The 15,406-nt window shown below is 39.5% G+C and overlaps 1 protein-coding gene across 12 annotated transcripts in view; it reads right to left on the reverse strand.

Annotated features, from left to right (window-relative positions):
* The window catches only part of LOC135110297 (organic cation transporter-like protein), a 169,089-nt gene that overhangs the window by 72,284 nt on the left and 81,399 nt on the right, over nucleotides 1–15,406 (reverse strand). For all 12 annotated transcript variants that reach the window (XM_064022523.1, XM_064022514.1, XM_064022504.1 and 9 more), the window contains one exon: nucleotides 8,981–9,036. The gene's annotated coding sequence lies outside the window, so the exon portion shown is untranslated. The remainder of the gene's footprint in view (nucleotides 1–8,980; nucleotides 9,037–15,406) is intronic.

Below are 15,406 nucleotides of genomic sequence, written 5' to 3' on the forward strand. Positions count from 1 at the left end.
ACAATTGACAGCCATCAAGGGGGGACGTGGAGGCAGGGAGGGAGGGTGTGGGGGAGGAGGCAGCGGATCACGAGAGGGAGGGTGGCGGGGAGTGGACAGGAATAGAAGGGAAGGCAAGATAAAAGGACAGAAGGAAAGGGGGAGAGGAAATGGTATGGAAATTTATCACAGTGTTCCTCTTCGTATCCCCCTGGCATTAAGCAGGGGTTTTCAGGGGTACTTACGTCTGTTTTGTGGGTGTGTGTGTGTGTGTGTGTGTGTGTGTGTGTGTGTGTGTGTGTGTGTGTGTGTGTGTGTGTGTGTGTGTGTGTGTGTGTGCTGGTTGGTTGGTAGGAGAGAGAGAGAGAGAGAGAGAGAGAGAGAGAGAGAGAGAGAGAGAGAGAGAGAGAGAGAGAGAGAGAGAGAGAGAGAGAGAGAGAGAGAGAGAGAGAGAGAGAGAGAGAGAGAGAAACAAACACGAACATGGATGAACCAATGCAGATAAAAAAAAAAAAAACTCAAAGCTAACACAAAAAAAAAAAAACAATAAAAGTCTGACAAACTGGCAAACAACAACGACTACACCATCACAAGACAAACACACAAACAACAAACACAGACTGATGAAGAGACAGGCAGCCGGGCAGACAGAATGACACATCTTCCTTCCGTTCCAAATCTCTAATGTGCGAGAAGAAGAAAATATGTCAATTTCAGTGTTGTGGGGAGCGCATTGCCTCGACGCGGAGAGCCCTGGGGGAGCATACGCCTCTAATGCGCGTTATCTGTGGCTGCCAGACGCCGGGGGGAGGAAGGGCCAGTCTGGGGGAGCCTTTCGGGAGTCTTGGTGGAGAGCTGAGGTGCGGGAGAAAGGAAGAAGAGATGGCAGAATGAAAGAAAGAAGGTATTAAGGGCGAAATGCAGCAAGGAAGGAGGATGAGGGAGAGTAAGGAACAGACTCGATGACACGGAATGGAGAAGTCCCGAGACCAGACAAAGAAAGGTGTGATGGAAGAAACACGGAAGCCTCAGATAAAAGAATGGATGAGGGAAGGAAACGAAAACCTATGATAGAAAAAAAAGTGTGACGATAAAAGGTTCGTAAAGAAAAAAAGGCGAAATTGTAAGATGAGGAAAAATGAAATAAAAAAAGTGTTGGTGAAAAAACATGTCACGAGGATCTGATGAAAGAAATGAAGGAAAGGTAAAAGCGAAACCCTAGTAAAAAAAAAAAAAATGGGAGGGAGGAAAAACAAAAACCTGATAAACTAAAAAAAAAAACTGATAAAAACAAAGGAAAGAAAAACAAAAAAAATGATAAAAGTAAAAAAAAAAGACAAAAAAGGAGGGTGATCAAACAAAAAACAAAACAAAAAAGATATGACAAAAAGTATGATGGAGGAAAAACGAAAATGTGTGATGAAAAAAAGTCTGAGAGTGAAAAAGGAAAAAAAAGGGAACATGAGATAGATAGAAAATTGTGAAGAAAAAGACGAAACCATGAAGAAAAGTTACGAGAAGAAAAACAAAATACAAGTCAAAGGAAAAACTAAAACTAAGGAAAAAACGAAAAAGAAGAGATGAAAAAAAAAAACCGGAATGCAGAGAAAACGAAAAGATGAAGAAATGAACTCTTCTACTTCCTCCACTTCCTCTCTTCGTGCTCTTCATTAAAACTTCCGCGCAGGTCGTCCCCAGGTAAAGGCAGGTGCCAATTTGATTAATGGAGTTAATTTGTTATTCAGGGTGTGGATATGAGTCGGTCTGTCTGTCTGTGTGCGACATTCCGTCTTGTCTTCCTCGTCGTGTGGCTTCTGACGGCGCTTGACTCACCCTTTGTTTCTTTGTTATGTGTATCAGTGCGTGCGTTTCCTGTTGTGTCTACTTCGTAATGGCCTTCCTTTTTACTTCGTCTGTGAGTGTCTGCTTTTTTTTTTTTTTTTTTTTTTTTCAAGTGCGCCAAAGTGGTTATTTATTTATGTGATTTTGTTATATGCGTTGCTTTGATTAAGTGACTGTGTGTATTTCGTGTTTCTGTCCACCTGATAATGAGCTTCCTTATTTACCTGTCTGTTAGTGTCCATGTTTTAGTGGTTATCTATTTATTTACTCGTTTATTTTTTCATGTTTTTTTTTTTTTTTTTTTTTATGTAGGAGGGGCACCAGGCATGTAGGCCAAGGGCAACAAAAATCCATTAATAAAAAAAAACCCACTGAGATGCCAGTTTGTTATATCTGTTCTGCTGTTTGTTAGTCTTAGTGCGCGTGTTTCGTGGTCAACAGATCAATCAATTACTCAATAAATCAATCTCTATAATATAGAGGACGTTGAGGTACTGGCATGATATATTATATCATGCCAGTACCTCAACGTCCTCTTCTGATACCTATCATATTTCGAAAGTTTGTGACCAATAAATCTCATTACGTATTTATCCACTACGCACTTATTATGTCCATCTCCTATTGATCTTGTTGGTGTACTTTTCACCTGCTGTCTGTCCACATTCACACGACCACTGGCAACGCGAGAGTACGCCGGGGAAAGAGCGCGGAGAGTGGAAAGCTGCTGGCTGGGGACGCGGCGATGGACCCACTCACCTACGCCACTGGGCTCCTCGGGCTGCAGATCCCACGCAGAAATCCTCTCCTTTCTCGGTCAACTTTTGGTGGGATGGATAAAATTCCCCGAGGCCAGAAGCTTTGCGCGCATTCCCTTTGTCTCACCACTTTTGAGCTGTCCTTAGCCGGCGCGATCCCAACTTCCCGGGAAATGATCCGCATGGCCTCACGGACACACCTGACCCTCACACCTACGAGACCAGGTAATTGATCTCTTAATGAGCCCTATTACCCTCCCTGTGATGCCCTTTGATCCTGTTAAATATATGATTATAAAAGGAGTCAGTTCGTAAAATCATCTCGTTAAGCGTGTGATGTGTAATGATTTTAAGCTTAAACTGTTTGATGCTGTGTTTGCGAGACTTTTTTCATTAATTAAGATTTTAGATGAATGCCTTCGGTTAATAGTATTCATATCCATATTACAGCAATATGGCAGGACCAGAAGCGCGTTCAATATACAAAGAGACAAAGAGGAAAAATGTTGTTGCACTTAAGTACCAAGAACACGCATTATATTGAAGGAATCCGTGACAAGGCAAACACACTATTCTGTCAGATAATTTCACGCACATAATCCACAACACCTGATCAACTCCGGGCAGGTTAACAGTGTCTATGGTGACTTTAGGGGCTGCCACGTGTAGGGCTGATGGTTTCTTGCAGCTTCCCTTATTTTCCTATGTTCCTATTAATTAATACATTACTAACATAACTACTAGTACGTATATTTACTGATTTTTAAGCCACTGTTTGCTGTAAAATTCTCAAGTGAAATCAAATGTAAGTCTAGAATATCATGGTAAGTCTAGAATAGTTCATGGATAGGTTTAAATTTCCTGGTGCCTGTTTTCTTTCAGTCATTAGCAAAGTCGAATGTTAAGAAGCTAAGGGGGAAAAAAAGATATCTTGGATGCAGCAACACGCCTGGTACCCGTACAGTGGGGAAAAATTTTGTTGCCTTGTATTCTTATTTTAGTTCTTTTTAGGTGAGTGTTGTTGGTGATCATTGTTGCGTAATTTTTTTTCCCCACTCCTGTTTCAGAATTATGTTGGGTGGTATTCCAAGTTGATTTTATTGTTTGGCGAGATACGTAACCCTCCACATTTTATCCCCTTTTCTTCATTTACATATTCATTTTTTCCTTTCTTTCTTCCTTTCGTTGTTATTGTTATTGCTGTTGTTGTTGTTGTTGTCGTCGTCGTTGTTGTTGTTGTTGTTGCCATTCTTCCGTTTTAAATGACTCAGGTGTTTCGTAACAAAATAAATGGGAAATGGTGAGAACGCAATAAAGTATAAAGGCAGGTCTGCAGCATACCAGTTATTTACGTGACTGCCCTACCCTGTTTTTTTACACTCAGGAATAATTGCATCCCGGTGTATCAACTCACTTTATTGTCTACCAGAGAGAGGAGAGAGAGAGAGAGAGAGAGAGAGAGAGAGAGAGAGAGAGAGAGAGAGAGAGAGAGAGAGAGAGAGAGAGAGAATCATGGGTGAAATAATTACCCTTACTAAAGTACTAATAAACTTCTTTCCTTTCAAGACTTGCTAATATCACCCACTCTCTCTCTCTCTCTCTCTCTCTCTCTCTCTCTCTCTCTCTCTCTCTCTCTCTCTCTCTCTCTCTCTCTCTCTCACACACACATATAGAAACATGGACGCAGTTACCAAAGTGAATATATAATGCCACATAATCACATTACATTATAAGTCCCACACATATTATAAGAACATCGAGTTTCATTTATTAAAGTGGCGAGTATTATTTTTCTAGCTTAGCAGTGATTTGGGAGTCAACTTAATTCATATTGTCCACCTCTATGTGAAGTATAACCTCACAGATATTACCACCACCTGTTTTGATGTTAATGCAGGACCAGAGCTTCCAACAATCTTCTCCACTCGTCTCTCTCGGCAGCACGTGTATTTCAGCTCAGCAAAACATGATAGCCAATATTTCAAAACGCTTTGTTCTCTTGTCAGGGCTATTCTTAAAGGCCACAGTGATGATATTCGTGTTTTTGTGAGTGCTTTCCTTTTGTTAAACTTACCTGCACGTCTACTCCAGGTCAGCTCAGCAAAACATGATAGCCAGTATTCTAAACCGATTTGTTCCTTATCAGTGAAAATTTTAAAGGCCACAGAGGAGATAATTCTAGTCCCTGTGAGTGTTTTTCGTATTGTTGATGCAGAATTCTTGTTAAACTACTGCTGGGATCATGAAAACAACCCTGAAAACCCAAAATGCCTCATAATACTTAGTTTTAATGTCAAAATTAGGAAAACGAACGTGTAGCAATGCTGTCCCATCTCATCTATCAACATATTTATCATTAGTATTAAAGCTACTAAACACTAATATATTTCATTGCATTCAATAAACTTACGGAAAATGTTACACTACTTGTAACACATCAGGAGAAGCGGCGCCCGACTGCAGCTACTTGTTTATTTATTGAAGTAAGTAAAGCTTTTGTAATGTAGATGAGCAGTGTTTGCAAGGCGAGCGCCATTTCCTTTGTCTTCCCGGAGCTGCCACGGCTTAGCGATTCACACTAAAGATTTCTCTCCAATTCTCTAAAGTCAGGCGAAGGCAACACAAGCAGGGCGTGTATACCTGCTCTTGAAAGGAGGGAGTCCATTTCTCAGCCTACTAGTGTTTATTTTCGTATAATTTCGTCTAAAGGAGGCTCTCTGGAGGCTACAAAAATATATAAAATAAAATAAAGATAAAATAAATAAACAAAAAGGCCGCTTAGTTCCTGCGCCCTAAAGTTGAGGAGAAACAAATTCCAGTCGGGTTGCCTAATTTAGTTCTACAGGTGTCTTGATACTCGGCCACTGAAACAGTCTTACCCTGAGTCATGGAGAGAGGAAAACAGAAACTGGTAGAGTCACGGAATTTACACCTAATTCGTTTGATGATATTTGGAAAAGTACATGAAGCCGGTTTTTGTTGGATTATTGGAAGGCATATTTGCGGTCAGTAGCTTATTAATATTCCATTTCTACCCAGTGACGAGACAAGATGGGCTTTAAAAAAATGAATCAGCTGAAGTCATGAGCTTGGAAATACTGACTTAAGATTACTTTGATCTTAACTAGACTGATCCAGTACTGCACAACATAACCTGTCATCACTTCACTGCCATCCTATGCGACGCTGCCGAGACGTGTGAAGCTAAACAGGACTTGCGTTTTTATTCGAAAATCTAATGATGCCATACCGTGTTGCTACTCCGCCACTGAAACAGTCTTACTCTGAGTCATGGAGAGAGGAAAACAGAAACTCCTCCCTCTAAAAATTAATAATCATAAGTAAATCTTGAGGAATTCACCGACTAGAAATGACACAGCCAATGATTCCAAGAAATGTGCGTAATTAACACGAGACGCACCGCCGACAAACGCTCTTGATTTAATTTGCCACACAATTTATAGAAACTGGGTGACGATTAAGTAGTAAAAAGTGCGAGAGGGCGAGTGCACAGTTGCCTCATAACTGGGCTGACATGAAAGAAGGCACATCCAACTTTCGTGCAATTGATCCCTCTTTGAAGTTAGCTGGTGTTGAGGACGTTCGGCAGACCTGTACCTAACTATTCCACGAATCTCCCTAATCCCCAGATAATGGACCAGGCAGTCTTACTGATCTTCATATAATATGTTTCTTCGTTACCACAAGCACATCCTGTAGAAATCCTGCCGGTGTTTTTATGTAAGACTGAAACGCTGATGACTTCACGCGCTAGGTCAGATAATTATTTTCAGTTCTCTCTGACTTCAGCATACGAGACTGAGAGCACACCAAGGGTAGATAGGCAGACATCACTCTTATCTCATCAGGGCAATATTAAGACTTTAGTGGCCATATCAACTCATTTCTCTTCAGGATAACGGCTAACGACAACCACTATCCTCCCTCTCTCTCTCTCTCTCTCTCTCTCTCTCTCTCTCTCTCTCTCTCTCTCTCTCTCTCTCTCTCTCTCTCACGGCCATTCCCACTTACCCCCCTCCCCTTTCTCTGACGACCATTCTCCCCTTTCCCCCCTCTCTCTCACAACCATTCTCCCTTCCCTTCCTCACTGTCACAACCACTCCCACTTCCCCACCTCCCTTTCTCTGACGACCATTACCCCTTCCCCCTCTCTTTCACGACCATTCTCCCTTCCCCTTCTTCCCCACCCCCTCTCTCTCACGACCATTCATCCCCTTCCCCCCCCCCTCTCTCTCTCTCTTTCCTCTCCCTCCCTCTAGAAAGTCCAGCCATAAAAATAACAATAATACATTTCCTCGTGCACATCAATTCTTGCAGCACCACACGCTACACTGTTAGTTCCCAAGGCCCACGCTGCCACGCTACGTCTACCTGTCTGGGATCGTTCATCTCCCTTGACTAGACACGTGTACAATCCGCTTTATTCAGATACCCTTGTCTTGTCCGGCTTTATCTCCCTCTCCCTTTCTTCTTCTTCTTCCTTTCCCCTTCCCTTCACCTCACATTGTAACACTATTCATCGCTAAACATTCAATTCTCCTTAGTTTTGTGTGTGTCTATTTGTTTCTCTCCGTCTTTGTCTCTCTATGGCTTTATCTCTTTCCCTTTTTGCGTTCTTCCTTTATTCAATTCAAATTCTAGTATTATCCATTGTGAACGCCATTGTAAACGCCATTCCCTATGTTATCTTTTCTTATGAGTTTTGTATTTGTCTGTGTTTGTCTCTCTGTCTCTTTACTGTTTTATCTCCCTCTTCCTTCATTCTTCCCTCTGTTTCCTTTATTTTTTTTTAAAGATAGCTATCGATATACGCTTCACTGCCTATATCATCTTTTCTCATTAGTTTAATTTCTGCTTGCCTACCTCTCTCAAAGATTTAGGAGTTATAGTTAGCTCTGAACTCCGTCTAGGGAAACAATGCATAGAAGCCAGAAACAAGGCAAATAGGGTACTAGGATTCATTTTTAGGAGTGTTAAAAGTAGAAGGCCGGAAGTAATATTAAAGTTATACTTGGCACTGGTCAGACCTCATCTAGACTACGCTGTGCAGTTCTGGTCCCCACATTACAGGAAAGATATAGGTCTATTAGAATCAGTACAGAGGAGAATGACTAAAAGGATACAGGGGATGAGGAGTATTCCTTACGAAGCGAGGTTGAAGCGGTTAAATTTACATTCTCTAGAGAGACGTAGGTTAAGAGGGGACCTGATAGAAGTCTTTAAGTGGTATAAGGGTTATAACAAGGGAGATGTAAGCAAAATTCTTAGGATCAGCAACCAGGGTAGAACAAGAAATAACGGGTTCAAGCTTGAAAAATTTAGCTTTAGGAAGGAGATAGGAAAAAATTGGTTCTCAAATAGAGTGGTAGATGAGTGGAACGGACTCAGTAATCATGTAGTTAGTGCTAGGACACTAGAGAGGCTTTAAGAGAAGATTAGACAAGTTTATGGATGGGGATAACAGATGGAAATAGGTAGGAGTGTTTCATACAGGGACTGCCACGTGTAAGCCTGGTCGCTTCTTGCAGCTTCCCTTATTTCTTATGTTCTTATGTTCTCTCTCTCTCTCTCTCTCTCTCTCTCTCTCTCTCTCTCTCTCTCACACATACAACACCGACCTTCCTTTGACCTTTTTCACTTTCATAAAATTCACTTTCCTCTCCGCTACTTCCAATGAAATCAAATACACTCTAAACATCTTATGTAACGCGCTGTTCTCGAGTTTTCCAGTAATAAGAAAAGAAAAAAAAGTTACGTTTCCTAGTCAGCTTTTTGAAGAGATGAGATGAGATGCGATGCTTTGATATGTCTTTGTGCCACTCTCCTCCTCCTCCTCTTCCTCCTTTACTTGCATTCTGCTTATTGACGTGTTCTGTTTGTGGTCTTGTCTTCGGAAAATGTTGTCTCATTCTCAATTTCTTTTTTACGACGTTCTCCTTTCTCTTTTTTTTTTTTTTATTAAATAACAAGATTTTTTTGAACTAGTAATATATACTCGTATTTTTAAAGTTTTCCGAGTATTTTTTTTTTCTTGTTATTACTGTTATCTGTCAATAATACGATTTTTGAGATATGTCTTGTCTGTTTTCTCTGTATAGACTTTTGTTTGTTTGTTTGTTTGTTTGTTTTTACGCTATTGTCTTTCTTCCATACGCTCGATTTTCTACAAACACCATTGTCATTGGTAAGCTTCGTCTACTTCCCTGGTTTTCTTGTATGGATATTTCTTGCTCAGTATTGCCTTCTTCAAATAAAATAATTTCTCCAACATATCCGTGTCTGTTTTACATGTGTAGTTATTGTATGAATTAACATTACTTCTCTTCACCTTCATAAAAAAAGATAAATAAATAAATAAATAAATACATAAAATTAAATACCTTCTTATGGTTGCTGCACGAGTTAACATTTCTTTTCTTCCCCTTCGTATCATCCGCTGTAAAAGATAAATAAATAAACATGAAAATAACAAAAAATAGTAAATAAACATAAACAAAAAAAAAAAAAAAAGCTCTAGGTCTTTACTGTACAACACCACAACTCTCAGCAAAGCCACAACACCGAGTTAGAGGAATGAACATACAAACACTGGGCCGGCAAGCGAGGCAGGTGCAGTACAGTCAGTCAGGCGGAGAAGGCGGCGCGTCCCTCAGGCAGGATTGGCCGCGGCGGCAAATGAGGTGGCCGTGAGTGAAGAGCCTATAGCCAATCCGCTCAGAGTCCGCGTCTGTCTCCACGAAGCAGTTCACGGGAGGTACAGTCGTGGCCAGAAGTCGTGTAACATGCCACATTCATTCCCACTGTATTTAGTGCTCTGCCTCAACCCCAAGGCTTCGGAGCTGGTGAAGACCCATATGTTATCAGGGTCTTAAAGACCGTCAGCAGCTCATGGGACTCAAAATTAAGGGAAAGTATCGAACAGAGGGTTTTTTTTTTTTCTTTTTTTAGGAATGTTAATCGATCAAGAAACACAAGATGGAGGGGAAAGCACCAAATACAAAGGTTTTTTCAAGATTGTCAGTTAATCAGAAAACCTAGGAATTTTTAAGACTGTCAGCTGATCAGAGAATACAAATATGATACAACATATACAAAAATACGCAAAATTTAAAGAAATATATTAGATCTATAAGAAAATTCCACTGGGCTGAATTGAAGAAACTGACAATGGATAAATTTATTTAATCTCGACCAAACATAAAGGGGTTTTCAAGACTGGCAGCAGATTAGAGAACACAAGGAAGGAATTTTTAAGACTGAGCAGATCAGGGGACTTAAAACTGAGGGAAAAACATCAAATATTATGGGGCTTTGAAGACTCAGTAGGTCAGATAGCACAAGATTGAGGGAAGCACCAAACACAATGGAAATGCAGATAACTCGGCTCATGGCCCCAGCTGTACATTTACTGGGCGGGGAGGAAAGCAGTGTGCCTCCCTCCCACACATTGCAGTGGACGCCAGCGCCATCCTAATGCACCTGACAGTTCTTGCGGATCAACAGACTTTATTGGCGCACAGAGATCACGGTATGGGCCGTGCACGGAGAGCGGAACGGTTTGCAATAGTCCTTGAGTGTCTCGTCGGTTTTCTCGTTTCCATCGGCGCAAGATTGTTCTGGGGGTTCACCCGAAGGCGAAGTCAAGTGGTTGCCCCGGCTTACAATGCCCAAAACACAGGATTGCTAATAAAAGTTGCCGCGGGAAAGGAAAAGAGAAAATGGGGATGTGAGTGGGGGGGAGGTAAGAAAGCGGGATTCATTTTAGAATTGATGATTTTAATAATGATGATGATGATGGTGGTGGTGGTACTACTACTACTACTACTACTACAGTAGTACTACTACTACTACTACTACTACAGTACTACTACTACTACTACTACTACTATTACAGTACTACTACTACTAATAATAATAGTAATAATAATAATAATAATAATAATAATAATAATAATAATAATAATAATAATAATAATAATAATAATATTGATAATGATAAATAAATAAGTAAATAAAAAAAGATAAATAAATAAATGGATAAAATTTTCAGCTAATCTATCCAAATCGTTTACATTATTTCTAGAACTAAAAAGACAACGACTCTACATAATGAAAGGAAAATGAACTAAATATCGATGACAAAACCATCACGGAGAGAGCCTGCTAGATTACAAAGAAAAAATTGAAGAAACTGTAGCCATGTCGCATACGGACATTCTGAAATGATTGGGCAGTTTGAAGACTGCATGAATTTGAACAAGTGAGTGTGACTGGTGGTGGTGAAGGAACATGTCCCGTGTTTCATGACCACCACAATCCCAGCCTCAAGATTACAGGAGAGGACGCAACTCATACCCTACGAAAAAAGATGATCCCTATGCAGGTTAACAGCTTCATTACACCGCAAGTATTAGAGTGGCCATTCCGCTGAGATCACTGGACACGCTGCCATATATAACGTAGGATAAGAAATAAAACGCCTTTCTTTTTAATCTGAATTATTCTATTACATCACAACTACTGGGTATGGAACTCTTTCAGGAACACTGGATACTTTGCCATACATAACGTGGAATAAGGAAAAGAGCTCCTCTCTATATTCAAGGTAAATTATTCCATTACGCCACAACTACTGAGTATGGCGGTCAAATTAGTGAATGCGTTGTTGCAATATATAATCTACAATAAGAAATAGAACGCCTCTCTATATTCAAGGTAAATTATTCTATTACGCCACAACTACTGGACAGGGCGGCCTTTGCAGATCACCGCATACGTTGTCATGCGAGTATATAACCTAGAGTATGAAATAAAATGCCTCTCAATTGAAGGCAGTGAATTATAATACAATGCAACGACCAGAGTGAATAGCCTTAAGATTACTGGACAGGACTGGCTCATACATATTTATAATGAAGAACTAGAACAACCCTCGCTTGAAGGCAAATATATTTTATCATAACGCAACTGCCACGAGACGGAAAAAAGGTGAGTACGGCCGCAATCACGGACACGACACGCAACACTGTTACCCTCGCTCAACCTAAAGGAGAACCATCAGCTGGAAGAGCAGTGAAGGAAACAAAATGAAAGAAATAACCATCGTTTGTAGAGTTACTGGCACAGAAAAATAAATACGCAGGATGAAGCAACGAAACTTCACTTTCTAATTTAAAAGATAGTTAGGAAAACTGTCGGAACGTTAGATTACACAAATAAGGTAGTTTGCTTTCTATAAAATGGGTCAGAATCAGGAAGACTACAGTAACGTTAGATAAAGAAGGTATTACTAATTCATCCCGCCATTTCCTACACCAGTAACTCAACCCGGTCGTCTCATTTTGATAAACACAAAATATTTACAACACCAACAATGAAATATCCAATGATCAGCGGCAAGCTAAACACGAGAAAGATTAAAGCACAACTTGGTAATCGCATAACACGCCTGACCTTCCTTGGCAATGAAAGACAACCAGGAAATAGCAAACAGGTCTCCGCAGCGCACAACGAGAGCTGAATGGAATACACTGCAATACTGCTTTTCTATTTTCTCTTACGACCTTTGTGACGGATGTAAGATTAGCGCATGACGTAAACAACAAAGTGCAAACACCCTAAGCCTTGTGGGTCAAAATCGTCAGCGTAAAGAAGATGAAAGCCCAAACATGACAGTGAACAAAGAAAGGACGAAAAGAAAGGAAAGAGAAATGCAGCTGTGAGGAATGACGAGATTACTATAAGGTGATCCTGCTTTCAGAATATCATCGGAAACTCTACAGGCAAATATTATGATCACAATATTTCAAGAGAGATACAGTGCCAGGAAAACGACAAAAGAATCTCTCTCTCTCTCTCTCTCTCTCTCTCTCTCTCTCTCTCTCTCTCTCTCTCTCTCTCTCTCTCTCTCTCTCTCTCTCTCTCTCTCTCTCTTTCTTTCTTTCTTTCTTTCTTTCTTTCTTTCTTTCTTTCTTTCTTTCTTTCTTTCTTTCTTTCTTTCTTTCTTTCTTTCTTTCTTTCTTTCTTTCTTTCTTTCTTTCTTTCTTTCTTTCTTTCTTTCTTTCTTTCTTTCTTTCTTTCTTTCTTTCTTTCTTTCTTTCTTTCTTTCTTTCTTTCTTTCTTTCTTTCTTTCTTTCTTTCTTTCTTTCTTTCTTTCTTTCTTTCTTTCTTTCTTTCTTTCTTTCTTTCTTTCTTTCTTTCTTTCTTTCTTTCTTTCTTTCTTTCTTTCTTTCTTTCTCTCTCTCTCTCTCTCTCTCTCTCTCTCTCTCTCTCTCTCTCTCTCTCTCTCTCTCTCTCTCTCTCTCAAAGAATCCCATTGCGCTCCCGTCACCGCGGATCTGCACGAGACGCCGGTGAGGGAATGCCGGTGATAACAGCGCGGGGTGTGAAGGGAGGGGCGTCAGTCAGGGTGGACACGCGAGGTATGAAAGGGATAAGATGGACCGAGAGGTGACCACGGCGCTGCGGGAATAATGCACGTCATCATTCAGGGATGTATAAGATAGATAGGTAGGTTTTCTCTTCTTATGTTAATCTTGAGTATGTTACGACTGGGTATTTTTATCTTTATCTTTTTTATGTTCTGTTTCCACTGACTCATCACAAGGTATTTTTGTTTTCATTTTTATTTGTTGTAGTTCACGTTTATATTAATTTTTATCTTTATGTTCTTTGTTTATTTATTTATTTTATTTTTTTTTTCAATTTGAGCCAAGTCTGCAATCGTTATTTTCATCTTCATTCTTATCTTTATCTTCATTTTCAATTTTTACTGAGTCACCGCAGGGCATTTTATTATTATATTTATTTGTAGTAATTCACATTTTATAATAACATCTACATTGTTACTCCTAATCAAGCATGCAATCTTTATTTTTTATCTTTATTTCTACCACATTAAACCAGTTACTTTATTTTTATCCTTATTAGTAGGTGCTCAAAACATTTCTGTATCAATTTTGTCTTTATATCTTTTTTTTTCTACTCCGAACCAGGTACATTTTTATTTTCACCTTTATTTTCACAGCGTCACAACCAGGCATCTTATCTTCCTTTGTAGTTATTCACATTTTATACTAACCTCCATATATTTACTCCTAATATGCGTCTTTACTTTCATCCTTATTTTCACAGAGTCACAGATATCTTATCGCCACCTTACTACTTACTAACTCACTGGATCTGACAACAAGACGCATCCAAGTTTATTGTCCCCATCTTTACTTTCACAAACTGAACACATGGCTCTGACCACCGCGACACTCGACAAACTTTCCCTTCTATATCTTTTCCAAGTCGCAGCACCTGACCGCAATACTCAGCCAGCACTGAAGGAAGAGACTAATTAACTTGAGTATCGACAAGGGGAAGGTAAGGAAAAGTAAGGTAGAAGCAGCATAACATCACAAGTTACCGCCAGAACATTAATATTAAATAGCATTAATAGGTATGAGAGAGAGAGAGAGAGAGAGAGAGAGAGAGAGAGAGAGAGAGAGAGAGAGAGAGAGAGAGAGAGAGAGAGAGTGTGTGTGTGTGTGTGTGTGTGCTCCGCTGATTCGCTTACATATTGATAACTTTCTATTATTCCAACAAATTAGCACAAAAACTAAATAAAAATATATAAATTAATAGATAAACACGTAGATTAAATAAAATCAAAAGATAAAATAAAATAAAACACATGCTAGAATTAAATACACACCATCTATTGAAGATCTGTTTAATTCCACTCCAATCACGCCAAACTCATGGAGATCAAATTAGAGGGACCAAGGAGGAGGAAGAGAAGTCAAGCACGCATGGAGATCAGTAGAATATAAAACAACGGTCCGTATTCTCTCTCCCAGCAATTGATCGCCTTACCACTTTACCTCAGCAACTTCTAACAGGATCTGATGGAAGTTAAGGTTTTCAAGGATATTTTTTCTATATGATTTTAGTGGTAGTTCACTAATATTTCAGCACCTTACCCCCAATTAATTCTAACAAGCTCTGATGGAAGTTAAGATTTTCAAGGGTGCTTTTTCATAATTTTACTGGCAGTTCTCTAATGCTTCGGTGTCTTATCTCAATTACATTTTATTACTTCTAACACGCTTTGATAGAAGTTCGAGTATGTTTTCATGTTTCTAGCGAAAGTTTAACAAGGTATATCATTTTCAAGGTAAAAAAAAAAATCATAGGAACACGACTAATAATACCTGTGGCCTTTGAAAAAAGTAGTTCTTATGAGAATTTGAATACAAGACTTACAAATATGGGCCCGTAACCTTTCGACTGCTTCGGCTTCTTCCAGCGTAATAAACTGGCGCGGTATGAATTCAAAATATGATTTCAAAAGGCACCTCTGACGGTAACAGGAATGACGGAGCAGTTCAGAGACTTCAGTATCAGTCGTTGTGCTTTTGCGTAGTTAAAAATATCTGGTTCAATGATGTAACAAGTGTCAGAGTATCATTAGCAGTTAAAGCGTTAGAGAGATTCAAGAGTATAATTTCGGTGACAAAAGGAGAGGCCGGGCAGTACAAAGATTTTAGTGCCCGTCGCTGCATTTCTGAACAGTTAAGATTAGCTGGTTAAATTATATAACCGTCAGTCACTATAAAGTAAAGGGCTAAAAAAAAAAAAAAATCGAATTCTATGTTGGAAAGCAACGATATATGTAAAAAAAAAAAAAAGAATCAGAAATAAATAAAAGAAAAGAAAAAAAGAAAAGAAAGAAATCAGCGTGGAGATGTTAGAGCAGCAGGGAAGGCGGTAAAGGTAAAGGGCATGAACAACGACCATGTAAAGGAGAGGAGAATAAA

Source organism: Scylla paramamosain, chromosome 2, assembly GCF_035594125.1.
Source record: "Scylla paramamosain isolate STU-SP2022 chromosome 2, ASM3559412v1, whole genome shotgun sequence".
NCBI lineage: Eukaryota > Metazoa > Arthropoda > Malacostraca > Decapoda > Portunidae > Scylla > Scylla paramamosain.